Source organism: Canis lupus, chromosome 1, assembly GCF_011100685.1.
Source record: "Canis lupus familiaris isolate Mischka breed German Shepherd chromosome 1, alternate assembly UU_Cfam_GSD_1.0, whole genome shotgun sequence".
In the NCBI taxonomy this organism is placed as follows: Eukaryota; Metazoa; Chordata; class Mammalia; order Carnivora; family Canidae; genus Canis; species Canis lupus.
The window spans coordinates 66248678-66274696 of record NC_049222.1 but is presented as its reverse complement, the minus strand read 5'-3'; the positions used below and the strand labels follow the sequence as shown (position 1 = coordinate 66274696).

General features: G+C 35.9%; 1 long non-coding RNA gene across 3 annotated transcripts in view; it reads left to right on the top strand.

Annotated features, from left to right (window-relative positions):
- The window catches only part of LOC102153070, a 182183-nt gene that overhangs the window by 136163 nt on the left and 20001 nt on the right, over positions 1-26019 (top strand). For 2 of the 3 annotated variants that reach the window (XR_005353900.1, XR_005353903.1), the window contains exon 17: positions 20101-20268. This is a non-coding gene — a long non-coding RNA (uncharacterized LOC102153070). Of the gene's footprint in view, positions 1-20100; positions 20269-21209; positions 21366-26019 lie in introns of all 3 variants that reach the window. The other variant, XR_005353902.1, reaches the window with a different exon arrangement.

The window sequence follows — 26019 nt, the reverse complement described above, 5'->3', positions numbered from 1 at the left end:
TGTGTCTGGTTTCTTTCAATTAACAAATACTATTTTTAAGGTTCATCCATATTGTGGCGTATATCAGTATTGCATTTCTCTTTTTTTTTTTAGATTTTATTTAAATTCAAGTTAGTTAATATATAGTGTAGTATTGACTTCACGAGTAGAATTTAGTGATTCATCAGTTGCATATAACACGCAGTGCTCATTACATCAAGTGCCCTCCTTAATCCCCATCACTCAATCACCCATCTTCCTCTTCACTTCCCGTCCAGCAACCTTCAGTTTATTTCCTATAGTTAAGATTCTTTTATGGTTTGCCTCCCTCTCTAATTTTATCTTATTTTATTTTTCCTCCCCTTCCCCTGTGTTCATATTTCTTTTGTTTCTTAAATTCCACATGAGTGAAATCATATGGTGTTTGTCTTTCTTGGACTGACTTATTTTGCTTAGCATTATGTCCTTTAGTTATACCCACATCATTGCAAATAACAAGGTTTCATTCTTTTTGATGGCTGACTAATATTTCATTGTTCCACTTCTTTATTCATCAGTTGATGGACATCTGGGCTCTTTCCATAGTTTGGCTATTGTGGTCATTACTGCTATAGACATTGGGGTGCATGTGTTCTTTTAAGTCACTATTTTTGTGTCCTTTCCATGTATACCCAGTAGTGCAATTGCTGGGTTGTAGGGTAGTTCTATTTTGAACTTTTTTTGAGGAACCTCTATACTATTTTCCAGAGTAGCTGCACTAGCTTGCATTCCCACCAGTAGTGTAAAAGGGTTCCTCTTTCTCCACATCCTCACCAACATCTGTTGTTTCCGGACTTGTTAATTTCAGTCATTCTGACTGGTGTGAGGTGGTATCTCATTATGGTTTTGATTTGTATTTCCCTGATAATGAATAATGACATTTTTTCATATGTCTGTTAGTCATTTGTATGTCTTCTTTGGAGAAATGTCTATTCATGTCTTATGTCCATTTCTTGACTGGAATACTTATATTTTGGGTGGTATATACTCTGATTACTAAATCTTTTTGGATATGTAATTTGCAAGCATAGCCTCCTAATTTGTGGGTTATGCTTTTACTTCCTCATTATATTCTTTAATACAAAGAGTTTTTAATTTTGATTAAATCTAATTTATCTATCTTATGTTTGGTTGCTTGCATTTTTAAAATTTTTTGGTGTCATATCTCAGAACCCATTTACTAATCCAAGGTTGCAGAGATTTTTATCTATATTTTATTATAGAAGTTTTATAGTTTTAGCTCTTATACTTAGATCTTGAGTTAATTTTTGTATGTGATGGAGATACAGGTCCAAATCTATTCCTTTGCATGGGGACATGCCATTATTACAGCACCATTTGTTGAAAAGACTATTCTTTTCCCCCATTAAATAATTTTGACATTCCCATGGCAAATCAGTTAGCCATAGACATCAGGGTTTATTTCTGCACCCTCAATTCTGTTCCTGTTGTCTAGCCTTATGCCAATCATTGTCACACTTTTTTTTGTTTGCTGTAGCTTTATAATAGATTTGAAATTAAGAACTGTGAGTTCTTCAGTTTTGTTCTTTACCAAGATTATTTTGGGTATTCTGGGTCCCTTGCATGTCTATATGAATTTTATAATCAGCTTGTCCATTTTTGAAGAAAAGCAATTAGAATTTGGTAAAAGGATTTCTATGAATCTGAAGAATTATTTGGGGGACATTGTAGTCTTAGCAATATTAAGTCTGTTAATCTAAGAACACAAGATGTCTCTATTTATTTAATATCTTTTTAAATTTCTTTTAATAGCATTCTGTAGTTTTCAGTGTATAAAGTTTTAATTCCTTCTATTTTATTTATTCCTAAGTGTTTTATTCTTTTTGATGCTATTTTAAGTGAAATTGTTTTTTTTAATTTCATTTTTGGGATATTCATTGATGTGTATAGAAATATATTATGTGTATGATCTTATATCCTGTAATAAACCATGTTGAATTCTATTACTTAAAACCTTTTTTGTTTGTATATCTGAAATCCTTTAGAGCTTTTAATATATAAGATTATATCATTAACAAATAGAGATAGTTTTACTTCCTTTTTCCAATATAGATGATTTTATTTGTTTTTTTTCCTAATTGTCCTGGCTAGAACATCTTATACAATGTTGAATGAAAGTGGGGAGAGTGGGTATTCTTGTCTTGTTCTTGATATTGGGGTAAATATTTCAGTCTTTTGCCACTAAGAATGAGTTTGGCTATCGTTTTTTGATGGATGCCTTTTATCAGGGTGAGGAAGTTCCCTTCTATTTGTAGCTTATTGAGTGTTTTTACTATGAAAGAGTGTTAGGTTTTGTCAAATGCTTTTATGCATCTATTGAAATGATTATGCATTTTCTACATTTATTCTATTTATATGGCCTATCACATTAATTTTTAATATATGAACCAACCTTGTATTCCTAGGATAAATTCAACATGGTCATATGACATAATCCTTTTTAGTTGTTGCTGGGTTAGTTTGCTAGTGTTTTTGTTGTACCTATAGTCATAAGGAATATTAATCTAAAGTTTTCTTTCCTTGGGATCCCTGGGTGGCTCAGCGGTTGGGCGTTTGCCTTCGGCTCAGGGCGTGACCCTGGAGTCCCAGGATCCAGTCCCACATCAGGCTCCCTGCATGGAGCCTGCTTCTCCTCCCTCCACCTATGTCTCTGCCTCTCTCTCTTTCTCTGTCTCTTGTGAATAAATAAATACAATCTTTTAAAAACATAAAGTTTTTTTGTCCTTGTGTTATCTTTGATTTTTATGGCTTTGTAGAATGAGTTAGCCAGTATTTCCTCCTCTTCTACTTTTAGGAGGATTTTGTGCAAGATTGGTGTTGAGTCTCTAACTAAATATTTGGCAGAATTCACCAATGAAACCATCTGTCTATGATTTTTTTTTTTTTTTTTTTGTGAGAAGTTTTTTGGTTACTGATTCATTCTCCTTATTTGTTATAGGTCTATTCAGATTTTCTATTTCTTAATCAGTTTTGGTAGTATATATCAGTCTAGGATTTGCCTTAGATGTTACCATAAATTTTAATTTATTATAATCTAGTTCAGATTAATACCAATTTAATTTTGATAGTAATTTAAAAACTTTGCTCCTGTATAGCTGTTTCTCCACTTTTTAATGCTATATAGTCATGTATTTAAACATTGTATATTTATCAACTTAGGTTTATAATTATTCCATTTTTCAGTTGTTTTTAAAACCATGGGGAAAAAGGGGTTATAAACAAAAGATACATTTATACTATCTCTTATATTTACCTATGTAGTTTACTTGTGTTTTTGTTTCTTCATGTGAATTCGATTTGTAGTTTAATGTCTTTTCGCAATTTGAAGTAGAATTAATAACAAAAATCATGTGGTCATTATGTTTGACTTCATCATCCCAAAACCTCAAATTTAATCACATGGGAAAATATTCATAATATATTAATAACTGAGAAAAAGTTAGTTATAAATCAGCATGTGTATCATGATCTTACTTTTGTAAAGAGTGGATATATTTTACACACACACAGAAAAATTGAAAACAGACAAGAAGTCTGTGTGCCAAATTGTTAATGATATTTCTCTCTGCATAGTGGAATTAATAGAGATTTTTACATTTTAAATGGTGGTTTTTATTTTGTCTGTGAATATATATAATATACATAAAGAAAACACTACTGTTGAGTATTCCTATATAATTTCTTAATCCTCATAAGATAGTCATAGGGAGTTAAGTAAGCATAATGTTGAAAAGAATTTTTTTCTGGCAATTCAGAGTAGGATCTTCAACAATTGATTTACAAACCAGAACCCAACTAGAGTGTAAGCTCTTTAATAGTTCTTTATAGAGCCTGAAATCTACTCAGTGTTAAATGCACATGGACATGACATAAATATTTGTTCAGGATATGGATCAGTGACAATAACTCAGTGAGTGCGGAATAAACAAATGAAAATGATTGTAGTCTTTATATGACTTTCTTCTCCTAGAACTACCTGGGAGAAATTACTTATTAGAACTTTATTTGAGGCTCCTTGGTTGCAATCTGGGAATGAATGATTTATTGTTTATAAAACCATATGAGATACTAGGTGAAAAGTCCTACATAAATGTGATATATTATTTTATTCATTGTGACTTTTAGAATAATCTGAAAGACTCATAACATATCATGATTGCCAAAAGCAGCTGACAAACCTGGTTAGCTTGGTGTATTTGCTTTTAACAAATCAAAGTGAAATTGGGAGAAAAAAATCATATTCAAAGTTATTTCATATAAACTGAGACTTACCAGACTTACCAGGCCCAATGAATAATATTTGCTTTCATTTAAAAATTATATAATCCAACCATAGAATGTTTACATAGGAGAATTAAATATAGTTATTATTAATTTATACCATGGGGCCATGATTAATGTTTTTTCTGCCCCAAGACTTTATTTTTTTTCCTTCTTTTCTCAAACATGTTTGGCATTTAGAAGTTTTAAAGTAATTTCCCCCTTTGGCTTCACCTGGGGTCTCTGCTGTCCCAGAACCTCCTCCTGACCTCAGTGTTGTGTTTTCATTTAAAATAGGGCATGTCTATAAATGTCAGCAATACAGAGCAATTAGAAGTTTGAAAAGGGCTGTAACATAAACCAGCATTATAGTGAAATGGATATTGCCTTAAGCTGCCTGCAATTCGCTTGCTGTTGGAAAGACAATATCCTGCCATTCTCCCATGGTGGCCTTCAATTGAACACATTTGGCTGAGGATTGACCCATTATTAAGATAAGTCTCTGCCTGGTTTGAAACAATGAAGAAACACAGAGAGAGTGAAGCCAGCAAATTGGGCTAGTAGTCAGCCAGCACTGGGCAGAAACGTGACACCGAATTAGAGCTTAATAGCTGTCTGTGGTGCTATCTGTGAAATCCAATGCTGTCCTGATCCCGCCCCCCCCCCTCCCCGAATTGAATTGAACGAATTGAACGGTAGGTGCATGCTGTTTGGGCTTGCCCAAAGTTTTCAGGTTTTTGAAGGTACTGCTGTCTATATATTTAGGCGTGTGTTTCTGTTATTTTCATTTTTAATACCACCCCGAGCAGCAACAACACAAGTCCAGCACTTCTGACATTAACTTAATTTTATTCATTTTCATTTCCTCTGCTGCTGAGAATCCAGATCACAGACTGCTTTAGCAGTTAGAAAATGGGATATGTTTTTAGACAAGGCCTATCATATTGTTCCAATTTACCCACTTCCAAAGATGCTCGACCTTTGTGCACTCGCAGTGCTTTCTTTTGCTAGCTTGAGGCCTTTTGACACACTGTCAGCTGGGCTCTGGCTCGCCCCATGTGACCTCAGAGCAAACTTTCCAACAAGATAAGGTTGCTATTGAAAGTGTCTCTTGGGTTTGCAAACTTGGTCCTGCCTGTTCTGGTGTTTAGAGGGATAACAAAATGTGAAAGAGTACCAAGCTAACATGTATTCCTTTCCAGACTCTATCTACCCTTTGTTGGGACTTTTTTTTTTTTTTTTTTTTTTTTTTTTAACTACACCATACGAGGTTTGGTGGTAAGGTAAAGAGAAAGTTTGAGGGACAACCTACAAAATTGCCTATTCTTTTGCTGTTATGGTGAGTCATTTTAATTAAATATATCTCTGGTGAGGTGTTTCCATGATCCTGCCTTTTAGTTCCTAACAACATTTCATCTCGTCAAACTCAGCTTTGTAAAACTCATATGCAAAGCTGAACTGAAATGAGGGAATGTAATTGAGTGGGAGGGAAACCTATATCACTGGCCTGCTTGTAAAAATCGTTCCTATGCTGCCTATGAGCTATAGTTTTGGCTGTCTTAGGAAAGACTTTTAAAAATCTTTGCTGTCAACAGGCTTTTGAGGTTTTCCAGACTTCAGGGAAAGTTAAATAGACCATGAAACGTATAAGAAAGTATGCCCAGGCCATGAGAATTGGGAGAAACTAGAATGGTCCACAAAGGAAGTTGGCTAAATCTCTGTTGCTGGAAGTTTGGTAACATTTAAGGGACTGTACCATTTTGCTTGAGATGGCTTAAGGGACATGGATGCTAGAGTGCCTACAATAATTTAAATGCCCACGGTTTCTAGGCAAGTATGTGGATTAAACCCCATTCCATGGTCAAGGTCACCACACTAATCCAGATTCAATGTAAATGCTTTGTCTTCACTTTCTTGGCATGTTTTTCTGTATAACTACGTACAATTGTGTCTGAATGGATCTGTAATGCTCTTATTTTATAGTGAGTACAGTGTAGAAATACTTCTCACTGAAAGAAGAAATTGACTTCAGAGACCATTGGAATGATATTTATGACAGACTTCATAAACCAAGATGGTTTCTACATGGCTGAGACCATAGAAATCACTAAAACACTAAGACTGGAATCACCCCAATTACGTTGTTTTCATTATAAGCCTAGTTCTCAGTATTCTCAGTTACCTTTGTACATACGCCTTGTCACCTCCAACTTCCACATGACAGCCTTGCTAAAATTTTCTGCAATATTTGCAAACTCTCTAACTCACCTTTGTGTTCTCCCCTTAATCAATGGCCTTACAAAGTACATAGAATACACTCAGAACTTCCTCAAAATTTTGGCTCCCAAACAATCTATATCTCTATCCATCATTTCTTACTCTCAAAAGAAAAGTAGATTTCACCCCTAGTAGTTTACAGGCAAACTTCCACTGGGGTATTTCCTTCTTTCCAATTCCTAGGTCTTATTTATCAATGCTTCCTCTTTTCCTTCACAGCTAGAAGTGTATATGAATTATTCTTACATCACATCCTTGCCACAAAAGAATTCTGGTCTTTTAAAGATTTAGCCATTTTTGTAGGTAGTAGTTATCTCATTGTATTTCTAATTTGCATTTTCCTGAATATTAGTAAAGTTAAACACGTTAACAGTGTCTATTGGGTCACTTGGATGTTATCGTTTTGAAGTGCCTGTACTTTGAAGCAACTTTCCTTTCTCTGGTATTCCCAAACATTACATGTAGTCCTTACCATGGTTCCCTCTATACTCTCTTTATATTACACATTTTATGCTCTTATTCTGGCTATTATTTTCCAGATATTTCTTTCAGGCTATATTAATTGTCTCTTTAATTGTGTTAATCTGTTGGCAAAGCCACCTATTAAATTCCTAATTTTGTTTATTGACTTTTTGAGTTCTAGAATTTCTATCTGGATGATTTAATATTTTCCAGTTCTTCCATCAGTTTCTATTTTGCTTTTTATCTCCTTGGATAGCATTTGGAGTTATTTTATAAAGTCTTTTTTTTTTTAACTTTTATTTATCTATGATAGGCACACAGTGAGAGAGAGAGAGGCAGAGACACAGGCAGAGGGAGAAGCAGGCTCCATGCACCGGGAGCCTGACGTGGGATTCGATCCCGGGTATCCAGGACCGCGCCCCAGGCCAAAGGCAGGCGCCAAACCACTGCGCCACCCAGGGATCCCCACTGCACCACCCAGGGATCCCTGGAGTTATTTTAAAATGTCTATCAATGAATGCCAATTTCTGAAACCCCCGTAGGTCTTTCTCTATTGTTTGCTTTTTCTTTTTTATTGCTGCTTTGCTTTTGCTCATGTTGCGTTGTCTTCTAGTATGACTGGTTATTTTTGATTATCTGGAGGATCTCATATTTAAATATTTTGTAGATATAACGTGGAGACCAGCACAATGTAATCATATCACAAAAAGGATCTAAATTTGCATGTGTTTTTGCCAGGAGCTTATGCACTGGAGAATGCCTGGTGATACTAAGGGTGATACACTGTTAATATATTTCCTTAATCTAATTTAAGAGATAGATGATTCAAAGAGAAACTGCAGTGCTCTGGAAAGAATGGCCAATTTTTGGTTTCCTCTGATACCTATGGGGCAGCTTTGTAAGGTCCTAGACTGAAGTGTAAAGGATTCACTGAAGCCATTTCCCTTGGTAGACTCTGGACTCAACTTTAGTTCTCGTAGACCTGTGAGGCTTCAAAAGCACAGCCCAAACTTTCAGAAGCTTTCTTTGTAATTGTCAAACTCTCCCAGGATATATAGTAACCCTAAATTCTATGCATACCATCCTGGACCTCTCTCCTTATTTTAGATCCTTTACTATCATGTTGGTTCTCCAATTTATTTAAGGGTATGATTCTTTAGTTTTTAAAATATTTTATCTAGATTTTCCAGTTGTTTTCAGTTGCAGATAAATTGCCTTATCTTCCATTAGTGGACATACCTTATTGTTACCTTATTGTCTTTGATATTGCTGTTTTTTGGTTTTATCATCTAAAAGTGTCTCAGAAATCTTTTTCTCTGCACTACCTCTGTGCCTCTCTGGAACTGTGTCCATGGCCTTCTTTTAAAAATCCTTCTAAGTCTTCTCATCTAGTCACAGGCTTTCAATTTACCAGACCAACTATATAGACTCCAAATCTATATTTTTATCCAGATCTCTTCCTTTTGAGTGAAACACTCTATCTCTAGCAGCCCAACAGATGTGTCCACCTGCGTAACTTGAGGACAGCTCAGTCTTTAATGTGTAAATCAACATTTTTATTGGGCCTATTCCTATCCCTGTCTAGGACTTAATCAAGCTTCTATATTACTTAATTTTTAGATAGGATCATCAATAAATGCTATCATCTCTTAACATAATATTATTACCACTTTTACAAATTTGGATCTTCTCATTCCCTTTCTGACTTTCTGCTCTCAATCTAATTAATCATTAAATCAATCATATTGATTTCTCTTCCTAATACTTCTCTAGCCATCCACCTTTTTTAAAAAAATATTTTATTTATTTATTCGTGAGAGACACATGGAGAGAGGGGCAGAGACACAGGCAGAAGGAGAACCAGGCTCCATGCAGGGAGCCCGACGTTGGACTCGATCTCAGGTCTCCAGGATCAGGCCCTGGGCTGAAGGCAGCACTAAACCACAGAGCCACTCCGGCTGCTTCATCCACCCTTTGTTTTAAAAAGTTAGAGACAGGGGCACCTGGGTGGCCCAGTCAGTTAAGTATCTGCCTTCAGCTCAGGTCATGATTCCACAGTCCTGGGATCCAGCCCCACATCAGACTCCCCACTTGGCAGGGAACCTGCTTTTCTCTTTTCTTCTACCATTCTTCCAGTTTGTACTTTCTGGCTCTCTCTTTCTCTCTGTAAAATAAATAAATAAATAAAAATCTTAAATAAAGTTAGAGACATATAGGTAAGTTCCTCTGACAACAGAGAGTGAAACTTCACTGTTTAGTGAATGATTTAAGGTAAATTACTTAATAACTGTGTGCTTCATTTCCCTAGCTGCAAAATAGGTATGATAATGATATACCTACCTAAAGTAAACTACATACATTGCAACAACTTTTTCCTCCTCTATCTACCCTTCCTTTTGCAAAATAATTTTGCAGCTCTTCTCAGCAAGAGATGAGGTTGATTTTCCCATCTTCAAATTCAAGACTGGACTGTCACTTGCTTTGGTCAATAGATTGAAGAAGACACAGTGCGTACTAGGTCTTAAGAGGCACTTAATAATACTGTTGTCTGAAAATATGCTCATTTATTAAGTAAAAAAGACTGAGCCAGTCTTTTGGGGAAAGATACAGCATGTAGGACAGAGACAAACCTTCCTGACAGAGGCCATCCTAGATCAGTCAGTTCTCAACCAATCTGGCAATTGACTAAAGTCTATGTGTGGCGCTACCCAAGATGAGAACAGCTAGCTTAGATACTTATGTGCTAAATAAATGATTGTTATTTATTTATTTATTTAAATGATTGTTATTTGAAAGTACTATGTCTTCGATTATTATCCAGAAAAAGCCAGTTGACAACACTACTTCACAAGGTTATAGTGAAGATTAAATGAGTTAATATGCATAAAATGCTTAAAACATTCTCTACTACAAAGTATTATTTATTTATTTATTTATTTATTTATTTGGCTCCATGCCCAATGTAGAGCCTAAAGGGGGGCTTGAACTCATGACCCTCAGATCAAGACCTCAGCTGAGATCAAGAGTTAGACACTCACCTGACTGAGACATCCAGGCACTCCCACAGTAAGCATTATTTAAGTGCTAGTTATTACTATTCTTTGCTTCTCTCATCACCATATTTGACTTTTGACTCTCATCACCATTAGTTAGGTTTTTTTTTGTTACTAATCTCTTTCCTCTTAAGTCCATCCTCTACAATTTCCTTTTGAGTGCTTTCCTAAAACACAAGTTCAGTCATATCCATTTTCTCTCTAAAGCTGAACTGAAGCTTTAATATTTATATTTATTTCCAAAATTCTCTGTTTAGTTATTTAAAGCCTGTCAAATTTTATCTTTTTATATGTTACCTTGATTCATTTATGTTTTTATCAATGTCTATTATGCTATGTTGGTTACTAGTAAAATAACTAAAGTAAGGCAGAAAATATATATATTTTTTACATCATAAAGATAACTACTTTGTAGTTGAGTCAGTGTGGTGTTTTTGGTCAATTTGGCTAATACTGGATGGAAAATTGGAATGTAACAATAATCCCAATATTTATCACATTAAAATAAGATTTGCTTTATCACACCTTTTTCCGTAAACTAATCTGCCATAAGATGCTATCTGCAAACTGCTCATGTTAGATTTATTTGCACAATAAATATAACATCTAGTTCATCAGTACAATCAGGTAATGAAATGTTCTATCTCAGGAGTTTCTGGATACAGCTACCCTTTTTGATGCTAGATTGTTGCATAAGATAAAAGCTGGAGAGTTTTTTTAAAAATATGAATATACCAATGCCTTCCAAAACTACTGAATAGAATTTATATTGATACAACTAAGGAATCTGTGTGATTCGAGAGAACTTTTGGCTCATAGAGCTCTGTTATAACTAAGGAAAATTTTTAGTTATTTTGGACTTAATTGAAAACTCTTTAGGGCACAAGAAGCTTACAGAATTTATGAGACTGGAATATATATGAAAATTAATTCTCTTTCAGGCTGGAGAATTTGTATGTTGATTATTTTTGTATTTTACTAACTGTAGATCTGATGATCAATTAATTAATAATAGTATTTGTTAGAAGTATAGAAAAAGCACAATGTTTTCCATAGTGAATTTTGTTTTGATTGAACTAAGCAGAATTTTGAATATGGTTCCTGATTATTTTTTTCATTCGGATTCCTTTTAGAAATTCATACTTGATAAAATTAGAAAGTGTTCTTCAACCATTATAAAATTATTTGAAACCTAGAGCCTTATTTTGTTTTATCTTACTAGAGGTCAATCTAGTTTTGTTTTCTTTAACTTAGATGTTAAAAACACCTGTGAACTCTTTGTATAACTGAAATCCTTATTTCCAAAGCTTTCCAATATTTTATATGAACATGATTTCTTTTATTTTGATATCAAAATGGTAAAGAGATTACAGGCTAACTTCAGATGTGTAGTAAGTCACCAAGTTATACAACATAATGTTGTTAGATATAGGTTCAAAACTGAATCTAATATACAGCAGCCAAATAATAATCTTTTGCTACAAAGAGTCTCTGCCTATTAAGATAAACCAACATGCCGAAAACATGCATAGGTGATTACAGAGGAGGCCTCTAGATCCTGTATAACCCAAGGATAAAAGTTTGACTCTAACTCAGTTCTTCCACATTTTAAATGGAGATATTAAAAGTGCCCAGCAGTGGGACCAATTTGCTTGTGGAAGAGGATCCTGAACTCACCGACAAACCCTACAGCTACAAAACCATTTCCCTCTAAAAAAGATCTGAAAATTAGATGAACTGCCCTACACAACAAAGGCTAAAAGGGCCCCATTGTGATAGATAGGAGAGACAGAGACATAGTCTCACAAAAAAATCCCAACCCCATGCAACAATACACAATAGAGAGGAATTTCACCAACAGGTACCTCTTGTGGTAGAGTGAAAGGTTAGTACACCACATCAGGATCCTGGCCCCAGGTATCTGCACAAAAAAGACAAGGTGCCAGATTGTCATTGGAAAATCAATGGGGTTGATGGCCAGGGGTCCCAAAGTGCTATAGGAAACTGAGATTCTCCTTTTGGAAGATTCATGTGTCGTCTTACCCCCAAATCCAGAAAAAAACAGCACTTTGAAAAGTACCTGGATTATATGTGAAGGAGATTCATTCACTGATTTGGGAGCATTGACTAAAGAGATGGTGGACAGTTGGAGATATTCCCTGGAGATAGAGTCACTGGTGGATGCCATTGTTGCATTCTTCACATAGTTTGCTAACACAAGTGAGCAAGCTTAGACACAGAACTTTCCACTCCCTTGTTGGGATGGGCAAAGGTGAGCAGCGGTGGCACTTACTGAGACCATTGAGCATGGGTGGTTGCAGTACTTCTCTGCTCCCTGGCTTGGTTGGAAAGTACAAATGGTCATGGGATTCTTCTACTCCCTAGCTAAGTCTGTGAGCCTGGGTGGTTGCCAAATTTCCTGGGCCCCTGGCTGGGACAAATGCAAGCAGTCATAGCATTCTTCTATTTCCAGCCTAAAGCTGGCACACACACACAGACACATAAGGCATTCTCCCACTGAATTGCTAAAGCCCATGGGCATGTACAGAAAAGACATTTTCCTGATGGCCTTTTGAAGCAGGTGAACATGCTCCAGCTGCCTTGGTAAAGCCAGTGAGAGTACACAATCCACAAGGGGACACCTCTTGATTGCTTGGCTCTGGTGGCCAAGAAGGCGGGCATTCTGGAGCTCTACAGGGCTAAAGAAATTAGAAAGACAGCTCTTGGCAAGGTACCCCTCTCGGGGCACTGCAGAAACATCAGACTGAAACACAACCCAAGTTTTCCTACAAAAAAGATAAGCCTGGAGCTTAAGCCTGAGGAGCAGGCTTCAGGTTTCCCACATATCTAAAAGCTAGGGAGGTGCTCCCAGAAAATGAGCCAGGAGACACCAGCTTTGTGCCTTCTTTGACCTCAGGACAGCTTGATGACACTTATTAGAAAAGAGCTCCAATTTTTGCAACTGTTCTCCAGGGGATACCTTCAGATCTTCTGTTATCTAGAGGCCAGCAGGGATTATGATTGTGGACCACAGGACTAAATATATTTACATACTTTAAATGCTGCTGTCTGAGGATCTGGCTTCCAATCATTCTGAATCTAGGTGCTAAATAAGAATCTTCCTTTTGGATCACTGACAGGTCTTGATACTTCCTCGACAATGGGGGCATGTTAAGAATAAATCAGGCAATTTAGACAATCACAAAGGTCTGAGAGGCAACCAAAAGCTTGGACAAGGTGAAATGAGGATTATCACCCACACAAGACCACTCTTTCAAGACTAAGAGAGGTAACTGTTTTGCCTAATATATAGAAGCAAACATGATTCTAGCAAAATGAGAAAACAGAAATATGTAGCAAATGAAAGAACAAGACAAAACATCAGAAAAAGATCTTAATAATATGGAGATAAGAAATCTACCTGGTAAAGAATTCAAAGCAATAGTCATAAAGATGTTCACTAAACTCAGGAGAATAGATGAACACAGTGAGAATTTCAACAAATGGAAATATAAAAAGTAGCAAGCAGAGGTCATAGAGATGAAAATACAATAACTGAACTGAAAAGTACCATAGACAGGTTCAGCAATGGACTGAGTAAAGTAGAAGTATGGATCAGCAAGCTGGAATATAAACCAATAAATTTATCTAGACAGAACAACAGAAAGAAAAAAAAGATTAAAAATGAAGGTCACGGGCAGCCCGGGTGTCTCAGTGGTTGAGCGCTGCCTTCAGCCCAGGGCCTGATCCTGGAGACCCGGGATCGAGTCCCACATCAGGCTCCCTGCATGGAGCCTGCTTCTCCCTCTGCCTGTGTCTCCACCTTTCTCTGTGTGTCTCTCATGAATAAATAAATAAAATCTTTTAAAAAAAGCATATTTTCTGACCACAATGATATGAAACTAGAAATTAATAACAAGAAGAAAACTGGAAAACTACAAATACATGGAAATAAGCAACATATTACTGAAAACCTATGGGTTCATAGAAAAAAATCAAAGAAGAAGGAAATATGACATACCAGAATCTATTGGATGCAGCAAAAGTTGTTCTGAAAGGGGAATTCATAGCAATATAAGCCTACATCAAGAACAAAAGAATTCTCAAATAAATAACTTAAATTTAACCTATTGGAACTAAAAAGAGAAAAACAAAGCCTAAAGTTCGTAGAAAAAATGAAAATTATAAACATTAGAGCAGATATAAATGAAATATAGACTACAAAGATAATAGAGAAGATCAATAAAACTAAGAGCTGGTTTTGGGCACCTGGGTGGCTCAGGTCTTGATCCCAGGATCCTGGGATCAAGTCCTGCATCAGGCTTCCTGTGGGGAGCCTGCTTCTCCCTCTGCCTATGTCTCTACCTCTCACTTTGAGTTTCCTATAAATAAATAAATAAACAAATAAATAAATCCTAAAAAAAAAACCTCCAAAAAACAATCAATCAAAAAAAAAAAACAAAAACAAAAAACAAAAAAAAACCCAAAGAGCTGGTTCTTCCGAAGATAAACAAAGTTGACCAACTTTTAATTATACTGACCAAGAAAAAAAACAAAACAAAACAGAGAAATCAAATAAATAAAATCAGAAATGAAAGAATAGTAGTGAGAGATAATGTCACAGAAATACACAAGGTCATAAAAGACTACTATTAACAATTATAAGCCAATAAATTGGAGAACCTAGAAGAAATGGATAAGTTTCTAGAGATTTACAATCTTCAAAGACAGTAAAGACCAGTTACTGATAATGAGTTTGAATCAGTAATCAAAAATCTCACAACAAACAAAAGTCCAAGACTAGATAGCCTCACCGGTGAATTCTACCAAACATTAAAAGAAGCTTTAATATCTAGCCTTCTCAAACTCTTTCAAAAACTGAGAAGAAGGGAAAGCTTCCAAACAAATTTTATACGGCCAGAATTGGCTTGATACCAAGACCAGACATAGACATCACACACACACAAAACTTACAGGCCAAGATCCTCGATGAATATAGATACAAAAATTCTCAACAAGGGTGCCTGGATGGCTCCTCTGTTAAGTGTCTGTCTTCGGCTCAGGATGATTCCAGAGTCCCCAGATTGAATCCCACATCTGGCTCCCTGATAGAGGTGGGCAGGGGTAGGGGGGTCTGTTTCTCCCTCTGCCCCTCCCCCATGCTTTTTTTTTCCCTCTCTCAAATAATAAATAAAATCTTAAAAATATATCCTCAACAAAATATTAGCAAACCAAATTCAACAATACACGGAAAGGATTAAGTGGGATTTATTCCAGGGATGCAGGGCGATTCAACATCTGCAAATCAATTAACGTGATACACCAAGTTAACACAATAAAATATAAAAATCATATCATTTCAATAGATGCAGAAAAAGCATTTGACAAAATTCAATATCCATTTTTGATAAAAACTCTCCATAAAGTGGGTATAAAAGGAATACCCCTCAACATATTAGAAGCCATTTACAACAAGCCCACTGCTGCATCATACTTAATGATGACAAGCTGGAAGTCTTTCCTCCAAGATAAGGAATAAGACAAGGATGCCACTTTTGCCACTTTTATTCAACATAGTATTGGAAGTCCTTGCCAGAGGGATTATGCAAGAAAAAGAAATAAAAGGCATCTGGATTGGAAAGGAAGAAGTAAAACTGTCACTATTTGCAGATGACATGATATTATATATTGAAAACTCTAAAGGCTCTTAAAAAACTGTTAGAACTTATAAATGAATTCAGTAAAGTTGCATGATACAAAATCACTATACAGAAATCTGTTGCTTCTCTTTACACTAATAACTATTGGAAAATGAAATAAAGTAAACAATTCCATTTATAAATGATAAAGAATAAAATACCTAGAAATAAATTTAACCAAGGAGGTGAAAGACCAATACATAGGTCTGTAGTAGCCAAATAAATGAAAAGATAATCTGTGTTCATGAATTGGAAGAATCAGTATTGTTAAAATGCCTATACTACCCAAAATAATCTGCAGATTTAATGCAATCTCTGTCAAAGTTCTAATGACATTTTTCACATAACTAGAACAAATAACTCTAAAACTTGTATGGAACTACAAAAGACCTTGAATAGCCAAAACTATCTTGAGAAAGAAAAACAAAGCCAGAGGTATCACGCTCCCTGATATCAAACAATACTGCAAAGCCATAGTAATCAAAATAAAATGGTATTGGCATAAAAACAGACACATAGACCAATGGAACAGAATGGAAAGCCCAGAAATAAATCCATGGATATGTGTTCAATTAATTTACTACAAAGGAGGCAAGAATCTACAATGTGAAAAGGATAATCTCTTCAATAAATGGTTTTGGGAAAACTAGATAGCCACATGCAAAAGAATGAAAGTGGACCACCATCTAATGCAAAAATTAACAGGTATTTGTGAGCATGTGGAGAAAAGGTAACTCTTGTTTTTGGGAATGGAAATAGGTGTAGCTCCAATAGAGAACAGAATTTAAACATTAAAAAAAAATTTCAAAATTTCAAAAAGAGAACTATAATATGATCCAGCAATTCCAATTCTGGATACTTATCCAAAGAAAATGAAAATGTTAATTTGAAAAGATTTATGTACTCCTATGTTCATTGCAGTACTATTTATAATATCCAAGATATGGAAACAACCAAAGTATCCATTGATGGATGAATGTGTATATGTTTGTGTGTATATATATATATATATATATATATATAAATAAATATACAAATGTGTATTTATATATAGTGTATATATAATGTATATAAATGTGTATATATAGTATATGAATATAAGTATATGTGTGTGTATGTGTATATATATATATATATATATATATATATACATACACACTCACATACACACAATAATAATACCATTTAGCCACAAAAAGAATGAATTTTTCCCTACTGGTACAACACAGATGGATATTGAGAGTATTATACTAAGTGAAATAAGTTAGGCAAAGAAAAACAAATACCACTTATATGTTGAATCTAAAAAGCAAAACACATCTTGATAAAAACCCTCAGATAAAACATACCTCAACATCATGAAAGCTATATATGAAGGACTTATAGCTAATATCATCCTCAATGATTGATTAAAACCAAAAAAAACAACTGAGAATTTTTCCCCTAAAGTCAGGAACAAGACAGGGATGTCCACTCTCACCATTACTATTTAGTACTGGAAGTCTTAACATTACCAACCAGACAGCAAAAAGAAATAAAAAGCATCCAAATCAGCAAGGAAGAAGTATAGTTTCCTATTTGCAGATGACATGATGTTCTATATAGAAAACTTGAAATATTCCACCAAAAAAATTGCTAGAACTGATACATTAATTCAGTAAAATCACAGGATATAAAATCAATGTACAGAAATCTTGTATTTCTATACAACAATAATGAATCAGCAGAAAGAGAGATCAAGGAATTCATTCCATTTACAACTGTACCAAAAATAATAAGATACCTAGGAATAAACCTACCCAAAGAGGTAAAAGATCTATACTCTGAAAACTATAGAACACTTATGAAAGAAATTGGATAAGACACAAAGAAATGGAAATCCATTTCATATTCATGGATTGGAAGAACAAATATTGTTAAATGTCTATACTACCCCAAACAGTCTATACATTCAATTCAATCCCAATCAATATAACACCAGAGTTTTTCACAGAACTAGAACAAACAATCCTAAAATTTGAACCACTTCCTTACACCATACACAAAAATAAATTCAAAATGGATAAAGGACCTAAATGTAAGAAGGGAAACTGTCAAAATCCTAGAGAAGAAAACAAGGTGCAATCTCTTTGACCTTGGCCTCAGTAATTTCTTATCAGACATGTCTCTAGAGGCAAGAGAAACAAAAGCAAAAATGAATTATTGGTACTTCATGAGGATAAAAAGCTTCTGCACAGTGAGGGAAACCATCAACAGAAATGCAAGGCAACCTACAGAATGGGAGAAGATATTTGCAAATGACATATTAGATAAAAGGCTACTATCCAAAATCTATAACGAACTTATCCAACTCAGAAGATAAACACTCAGAAGATAAATAATCCAGTCAAGAAATGGACAGAAGACATGAACAGACATTTCTCCAAAGAAGATACACACATACACATGACTAACAGACACATGAAAAAATGCTCATCACTCATCATCAGGGAAATGCAGATCAAAACCATAATGAGAAACCACCTCACACCAGTCAGAAGGGCTAAAATTAACAAGTCAGGAAATGATAGATGTTGGTGAGGATGTGGAGAAAGGGGAGCCCTCTTACTCTGTTGATGGGGATGCAAGCTGGGGCAGCTACTCTGGGAAATGGTACAGAGATTCCTCAAAAAGTTAAAAATAGCACTACCCTACAACCCGGCAATTGCACTACTGGATATTTATTCAGAGGACACAAAAATAGAGACTTAAAAGGGCACATGCACCCAAATGTTTATAGCAGCAATGACCACAATAGCCAAATTATGGGAAAAGCTCGAATGTCCATCAACTGAAGGATAGATAAAGAAGTGGTACAATGAAATATTACTCAGCCATCAAAAAGAATGGAACCTTGTTATTTGCAATGATGTGGATATAACTAGAGAGTATAATGCTTGGCAAAATAAGTCAGTCCGAGAAAGACAAACACCATTTGATTTTACTCATGTGGAATTTAAGAAGAAGATGGGTGATTGAGTGATGGGCATTAAAAAGGGCACTTGCTGTAATAAGCACTGGGTGCTACATGCAACTGATGAACCACTAAATTCTACTTGTGGAACCCATACTACACTATATGTTAATTAACTTGAATTTAAAGTTTAAAAAAATGCAAAACTATATGCCCTAGATCTCCCCTATTAGGAACAACAGTTGATTTGCTTTAGCTTAGTTCTCTCTGTTACTATAATAACTGTGGAATTCCCTCAGCAAGCATCTGCTTATCTACCATTTTTCTTTCATTGAATAATTTTAAGACATGCACAGGAAATATTTTAGTTCAAGATCAGAATTCCTATTTCCATAAAGTATATATATATATATATAAAATTGGGCTTGAGACTCTTAGAAGGAGACAATTATGCATATTCGCTCTCTTATATTAAAGTATCAAGATATAAAATAAAGATGAGAGGAAAGCAATGTATATGGCCTCTCCCTTTTGTAGAGGTAGCATTTTAAAGTCCACAAAGCCCTTACCTACACATCATCATGATGAACCTAAGAATAATGTGTAAGAGGCATATATGTCAAACTGTGACAGAGAGCTTAATTCTACATTAAGTGCAAGAGAAGTAGGTGGTGTTGAATATTGCTTATTCAAGCTCATGATTTCTTGGAGATTTCTGGTCCTCATTGGAGAAGACAATGGTAATTAAAAAAAAAAAAGTCTTGGGTACAGTGGTCTGTGGGAGTAGTAATCTGAGAATTTGTGCCTTGACTATTTTTCTTTCTTTGGATATATAAAGTAGCAGAGCATGACTCCATGTGGGTTGGTTCCACTTTGTGTTTTGGCTTTTGTATTCCAAAATGGAATAGTTTTCCTTGGCAGACTCAGCAGTAGAGTGAGTCTAAAGTAGGTGGAGTGCGTGTATTTTTTCTTTTTTTTAAAAGGAGAGTGGGGATTTGCACAGTGACCCAGATGTGTGCTCTCTGAACTCCACTGTCTGTGTTCAAATATGCAATGTGAAGCAAGCAGGATTTAAAGAGACCCTTCGGATACCTTGGGGTTATTTCTTGCATAGTGTTTTGGCAGCATGCTCTTCTAGCTGAATTAGATTTATTGCTGAAGCACTAAATCTTCATTATATGTGACAACCTTACTCCCCTGCCGTCCTGGTCCCTTTCCATTCACAGTCTTTTTTTTTTTTTTTTAATTCCAACATCTTTTTCTTCCCCTTCCCTAGCCCCAAGATTCCAAAATATTCTACATTCCAGTCTATCTGAGAGTTAAAATTGCATTAAATTTGTGAATGTGTCATTCACAGATGTCAGAAAGCAGAAAGAACGGTAAAGGTTAAAGATGTCTCATCCAATCCATCAGTATTTAGCCAGGAGTGCACTGGAGCTTTTAAAAGTGATCTATACTCTGGATGCCTGACATAACTCTATCAACGGGAAGCGGTCACCAGCACTCTGGCGAGGTGTAGTTACAGGTGAATATTGAAAAAGAATACCACCTCAGGTGTGTGGTCCCGAAGCTGTCACTGTTCTATCCAGCGTTATGGGCCAGGGTAATGAGTCAGTACGCATGTTCAATGGTCTTAATCTCCTTTTGAACTATTCTGGAATGGTTAATAACTTAAGAAAGACTACACCAGATGCACTTTAGAATAATTGGATGAATTTAGAAATATCAAGAAGGCTAATGTTTACAAATCTTACCCGTATAGGTAATTCCCTCAGGCGCAAACTGCTTATCTATTACCTGGCTTGTTTAAAAGTTGGGATATTGTTATATATTATTTGTCTGCCTACCACAATGACAGTAGATTTGAGGAATATCAATCATTATATATGAAGTTAGCAAATATACCCAGGGGTACCTCATGTAGGTACTCTGTTCATTCGCTCAGCCACTTATTCATCTAATAAATATTGAATACCTAATATTGACTGTCAATATACCTAAATATCGAATGCCTAATATGTGCCAAGCACTGTGAGATGTGTAATTGTGAACGAGACCAACAAAATGTGCTCCTCTCAGTGAGCATACGTTAAAAGGTAAGATTCAGAGAAGTAAGCAGGCAACTGTCGATGCTGAAGAGGAATAGTAGGTAAGGTACAGTAAGTAGTACAAAGGGCTTTTATCTGAGACTCTTGTGGGGCATGGGGGAGAGGAGTAGGGAAGAGGCGGGTGAAGGACTGAAATCTGAATGATCAGTAGTTAGCCGTTTGAAATAAGTGGTGTCTGAGTCGAGGCACATAAAAAGGATTCAAGGTGAGAAAGGAAATGACTTATAGGAAGTGAAGGAAGCCCTGTTAGTCTGGAGCACTCAGAGTAAGGAGAGGAGAGCAAGAATGGAGGCCCCCAAAGGAAATAAGATGCATGTATATGTGCACTTGGCCAGGAACTTCCGTTGCACATCTACAGTTCACAGGCTGCATTTGTGGAGCTTCCTGATTCCTACAGAAGTGCACTTGCCCTGCCCAGCATGCTTTAAAACATCAGATGCTGCTTTCAGCTGCCGTTGGGTCCGGCTTCTATGTACATGCAAGTGACAGAAATAGGGAGACCAAGAGACAAGCAGTAAGTACCTGTTTTCCCAGCCCATTGGAAATCTGCATCTCTTTCTTTGCACTCAAGGAAGGGTCAATGCCATTGTCACAGCAATGAAAAGATATTTACATATATATATTTTGTTTTTTTATTTTTTATTTTTGGGTGAAAAGATATTTATAAAAGCAGGTACACGAGAGGCACATAAATGATAAACTAAACAAACAAACAAAAAAAAGCAAAGCTATCCTGGAAAAAGGTAAAATAGAATGTAGCCTAAATCTAAAATAGTTGTGAAATTATTATTATTATTATTTTGAAATTATTATTTTTAATAGAATTTAGCCTAAACCTAAAATAGCTATGAAATTATGATTTAAAAAAATTAAATAGATGAAATCATTCCTTAAGAAGAAGCATGTCCTCATGCTCTAAACTTCTTTGGAGAGTTCTGTGGTTCCTGTCAGGAGAAGTAATCCAGGCAGGTGGCCGCACTTGCATTAATCCGTGCTGCTGGGGAGGGAATATTATTTATTCATGATGCTGAAACATGACTTTTCATTCTTCTGTGGGCTAAGTTCACTGTAAATGAATTTAATAGTGGATGTGGGGACAAGGACTCCTCCAAATCACTCAAGATCACCTTCCGCTGAAGTCTGCTTCCCTTCCCTGATGTCAGTCTCGGGGAGGTGTAGGCATTTGGCCCACTGTCCTTGAGATCACCTGGTTTGTTGGGGCCTTGGAGTCCAGGTCTTAACCCCAGAAGCTCAACACAGCTGAATTTTAGAAGGCTGGTGCACTTTCCCAAGAACACATGTCAACAAGCTTTCCAGGTGTGAAGCATATACACATTGCAATATGTACCTCAGACCTTTAACTGGCATACCTTTCTGCTAAATTCTTCTTCGTGGTCGGTGGTTTGTTGAAGCCTTTCTTGGTGTGCTCTTTCATAAACAAGGACAGTCATCACTTTAAATGTGGCTAAGATACAAATATGATAAACACATTTTTAAAAAAAAGCCTCCACATTTTTCCCAAGCATGTTTTCAGTGTAGACATAGTGAATCTTACCTGCAGTCATTTCTTACCTGCCAAAGACTTAACTTCTTTTTGCAAAACACACTAGGTAAAATGCCCACGAATCTACAAAAGAAAGTAAAGAGCACATTCAACTTCATACAGTTTATAAGGTACGCTGAGTGGTGCATTTTTTCTTTATAATTTCTTCCAGTTCTTTAAAAAGTATTTGAAATGTCGCCTTTGTCATGAACTCTTCTCTGAATTTTGTAAGTCGGATTTGATATTGATTTTTTTTTTTTTGCAATCCCTTACTACTGTCCTAAACCTCTCCTCATATTTTGTCTTGTACTTACTTGTGAACTCTAATCTGTTAACCTCAAAGGTAATTAGAGTTACAGACTCTGCATTATCCATCCTACATTGCATCGGTGGGGGCCCCTTCTATAGCATACCCCAGAGGAAATAGCATGATACACAGGGAAAAAAGGAAAGGGAGTGCTTTGGAGTCAGATGCACCACGGCCCTATTTCCCTGTTTGCAGGTCCTGAGCTTAATGACTATAGGAAATATACTTAACCTCTCTCTTCCTCCGTTTTCTCAGTAAAATAAGAACATTAACACAGACTGTGCAAGTCTGCTGGGAGGATGCAAAAAGAGAGCACAACCAAGCGCACTTAGGAGGCGGTAAATAATTGTTACCTTCTTTCTACCCTTGAGTAGAATTTCAATTTTTTTTTTTAAGATTTATTTATTCATGATAGACACACAGAGAGAGACAGAGAGGCAGAGACACAGGCAGAGGGAGAAGCAGGCTCCATGCACCGGGAGCTCGACGTGGGATTCGATCCTGGGTCTCCAGGATTGCGCCCTGTGCCAAAGGCAGGCACCAAACCGCTGCGCCACCCAGGGATCCTGAATTTCAATTTTTAATTCAATAGAAGTATCTTGTGTTTTCCAAGGTATGTTTTTCTGGTACACATATTAATTTAGAGATACAATGACTTTTCCAGGGGGTGCCTAAGTGGTTCAGTGGTTGAGCATCTGCCTTGGGCTCAGGTTGTGACCCCGGGGTCCTGGGATCGAGTCCTGCGTCGGGATCCCTGCATGGAGCCTGCTTCTCCCTCTGCCTGTGTCTCTGCCTCTCTCTCTGGGCCTCTCGTGAATAAATAAATACTTTTTTTTTTTTAAATAGCTTTTCCTGTTATTATAGCCGATTAGTTTAATTTGCCTCTAAAAGCTACAATATTACTCTTATGTAAGAGAAACCTTGCCTTGCATTTAATGTCCTGTGAGGTGTGCTTTAAAGATACTTATAACCTATTTCTTTCTGCCTGTGGCCATCCCCTGTGTCATGCAATGGAGTGTTGTTAGAAACAGTGAGAAGTTAATGAATCAACAACAGCCCAGTGGGCTTTTATTTACAGTAACATTGCAGAGATGATTTATGCCCATGAGGTTCCTAGGTGACAAGGGAACTGAGATTGTAAATTAATGTCGATTTAGATTGTTGCACAGGAGGTGCGGTGGCCTTTGTTTTCTATTTTGAGGCACAACAAAGGACAGAGGGATGACGTACTAGCCCAGACACTAACTAAGCTCGCATTACATTTCACACTCTGGCCCATCTTCTCATTTCTTTATTGTGTGAGGAACATTTGCTATTTTATTTTCACGTTGTGATACATGTAGCCACCTCCTCCAGCCTCATGACCAATTCTAAATGACTGAGGACCTCCCACCCCCATTTATTTCCAGGTCCAGAGCCACCTGCTGCCATTGCACAACAGACACAATAATGTGTTCGCATCATGGTGATCATCAGGTGTCCCTGTCAGTTGTACTTAAAAGTCACCAGAAGCATTTATGCAGATTACACACACAGTCAGGGTGACCTCTGGATGAGCAAATGTCAAAATCGTTGCAGAAGGCCACTAATCTAATAAAATTCAATGGGATTACAGAATTTTTGTGTTTCTGAACTTGTTTTTTATATGAAGATTTCCAAGTCAGATTCACTTGCAGTGTCAAGGTTAAGGTTTTGACTTTTCATTTTGTTGTTTTGGGTGATTATTTGAGAAATGTTAAAAAAAATAGAGACAGAGCTGGTATTTCTAAAAGTACATTTTAAAATACTTTACCTTTTAAAGAATTTTACCATAAGAAAATATTGTCTTAACATTGTAGAGAAACTTAATAACATCTCTAAAGTATTCCAGTTAGTACAATTTGGACCCAGAACAAGAAGCCAGGTCTTTTGGGTCTTATTTGTGTGCTCTTTCTATTGTAGAATAGCTCCTCTGGCCATTTGTGATATGAGCAATGTAAAATTTTTTATTTGACGGGGAAATTTATAAATGGATACATGTACATAAATATGTATATATTCTGTGTGCACATATCTGTCTATGTAAATATCTATTTTTCTCTACCCTCTACCACAATACATGTTAAGTAGTGTTTGCAATGTACCCAACAACATACCAGAGCCAAAGAAAATACAACTAATAAAATATTGGGAAGTTTAAAATACATTAGAAAAGAGAAAACAGAATGTAAAGTATGATGACCCAGCTAAGAATGGACATAAAAGTCATTATTAACAAATGCAAATGCACTAAACTCGCCTATTATGAAAAAAAGCATCCTCAAATTGGATCACAAAACGAAACCAGCAAAACCAAGAGATTTATTTAACACAGTGTGACTCAGAAAGATCGAAAATTAAATGATAGGAAAGAACATACCAAACAAATGAAAATAAAATTCAAGGACACATCATTATATAAGACAGGGTTGAAATTGGCACACGAACACTAAATGAAACTTAGAAGAGTCCCTAATGATGACAGAGTGCGCTCTGCAGTGAAAATATGACATCTGTGAATATCTATTTGCCAAAAACATAGCACTGATGTTCTTAAAGCAAAAACAAACTCAAACACATATGAAAATACACAGACAGCCTCGATACCTTATTCATTTCTGTTAGTCCTTGAAGCATTTATTAAAGAAAGATTTTTAAGGGTTCTGAAGCCCTAAATAAAAAAAACAAAAACAAAAACAAAGGATAAGGTAATGCTGCCATGAAACACTCTGTATTACCTTGGAAACAAATGATACGCCGTTATTACAGTGACCATTCACAGGATTTAATTATATAAAGGACATGAAAAATATCTCAGTATATCCAAAATAGGAGAAATAACACAGGCAACATTCTCTGATCACAATGTAATACAAGTAATAACTACGTTGGGAGGTGACAAAAGCTTTCACTTACAAATTACACTTACAAATTAAGAACAAAAACTTTTTTAAAAAGATGTTATTTATTTATTTGAGAGAGCATGCATCTCGAGAGTGAGAGTGAGCAGGAGAGAGAGAAAGAGAGAGAGAGAGAGAGTGCCTAGGAGCACACCATGGGTATATATACTATATATACTGTCTATTTGTAAAACCTGAGACCCAGCTGAAACATTAGTAGCATTCACTTATCATATGATAAACAATTAAAATATATAGTAGAAAAAAGGTCCCATGACTCCACTTAAAACAGCAATGAGAGAGAAAATAATTAGGAATAAAATTAACAAGAAACATGTGAGATGTGTGTGTTTAGACAGAGTAAACCTCATGGGTGGGGGTTAGAGAGCATGAAAGGGGT